At 40.4% G+C, this 1,843-nt stretch overlaps 1 non-coding gene across 1 annotated transcript; it reads right to left on the bottom strand.

The window, feature by feature from the left end:
* Positions 1–403: 403 nt before the first annotated feature.
* On the bottom strand, positions 404–510 carry LOC128285938 (small nucleolar RNA R71). The gene has a single exon (XR_008276485.1). It is a non-coding gene; the product is annotated as a small nucleolar RNA R71 (small nucleolar RNA).
* Between the last annotated feature and the right edge of the window lie 1,333 nt (positions 511–1,843).

Below are 1,843 nucleotides of genomic sequence, written 5' to 3'. Positions count from 1 at the left end.
CTGCTCAAAATCCTATCATTATTGCTGACGATAGGGATCGAGTTTTACGACAGTATGCTGTGCCAGTATTTAATGATCTTAATTTGGGTATTAGGAAACCCAAAATTGAGGCACAATAGTTGAGCTGAAGCCAGTCATGTTCCAGATGCTTCAAACAGTGGGCTAATTCAGTGGAATGCCTAGAGAATATCCTAACCTACACATAAGACTATTTATGGAGGTGAGCGATTCTTTCATGTTAGCCGAAGTACCCGAAGATGCATTATGATTGAAGCTGTTCCCATATTCACCGAGGGACAGAGCTCGAGCCCGGTTGAACTCATTGCCACCGAACTCAATTTCCACATGGTAAGAGTTAGCAAAAAGTTTCCTTATGAAGTATTTCCCGCCTAGAAAGAATGCTAAGTTGAGGAACGAGATCACTTCCTTCCAACAAATGGATGATGAGTTCTTGTATGAGGCATGGGAAAGGTAGAAAGAGTTATTACGAAAGTGCCCTCATCATGGAATCTCACATTGCATCCATCTTGAGACATTTTATAATGGTTTTAATGCTCACACGAGGATGGTAGTGGACGCTTCTACTAATGGTTCTCTCCTTTCTAAGTCTTATAATGAGGCTTGTTAAATTATCGAGAGGATTGCCAGCAATAATTGCCAATGGCCAGCCAATCGAGCAGCGTTAAGAAAACGAGTTGCTGGAATACATGAAGTAGACACTTTTACTTCACTCGCATCTCAGGTACCATCAATATCTTCAATGCTTAAAAATCTTACTACTAATGGGTCTAACAGTTTTGCAGCACAACTACCAAATCAAATTGAAAATATAGCCTGTGTTTATTGTAGGGAAGGACATTTGTTCGAAGAATGTCCATCAAACCCAGAATCCATGTACTACATAGGTAACCCGAACCAAAATCGAGGGAGCCAAGAACTGTAATCCAATTTTTATAACCCATCGTGGCGAAACCACTCGAATTTTTTCTGGAGTAACCAAAGAGCTGGAACCAGTAATACTTACGCCCAACCTAGATTGACCCAGCTACCAAGTTTTCCCTAACAATTTCAAAAACCAACCCAAGCTAAACCATCCAATGGCTTAGAAAATCTATTGAAGGCATACATGGCCAAGAATGACGCCTTAATCCAAAGTCAAGCAGTTACATTAAAAAACCTAGAAAACCAAATGGACTAGCTCCCAACCGAACTCAAGAACCGACCACAAGGTGCTTTACCTAGTGATATGGAAAATCTGAGGAATCAGGGGAAGGAGAATTGCAAAGCATTAACATTTAGGAGTGGAAATACAGTAGAGCCCAATACCATTGAAGTTGAAAAGGAGCAAGCTGATGCCCAAGAATCAGAGGAAGTTCAATTGAGCATTGAAATTCTAGTTTCAAAAGAACCGGAATCTGTAAAACCCGACAAGGCAATTTCAGAACCAGCTAATTTTAATCAACTAGCAACCCCGTCAGATGCAGAACTGCCACAGAAGATGAATCAACTAGTTCCAGTAAAGAAACCACCACCACCATACTCTCAAAGACTTCAAAAGCAAAAGCAAGAGATTCAATTCAAGAAGTTCCTAGATGTACTCAAGGAACTTCATATCAACATCCCGTTGGTTGAAGCACTTGAGCAAATACCGAACTACGTCAAAGTCATGAAGGATATCCTGTCCAAAAAATGAAGACTCGGAGAAATTGAGATGGTAGCTTTGACAAAGGAATGCAGTGCATATCTTCAAGATAAACTACCCCCAAAATTGAAGGATCCTAGAAGTTTTACCATACCTTGCAACATTGGAGCAACATATTATTGCAAGGCACTATGTGACTTG

Source organism: Gossypium arboreum, chromosome 12, assembly GCF_025698485.1.
Source record: "Gossypium arboreum isolate Shixiya-1 chromosome 12, ASM2569848v2, whole genome shotgun sequence".
NCBI lineage: Eukaryota > Viridiplantae > Streptophyta > Magnoliopsida > Malvales > Malvaceae > Gossypium > Gossypium arboreum.
This window is presented reverse-complemented; position numbering and strand designations above follow the sequence as displayed.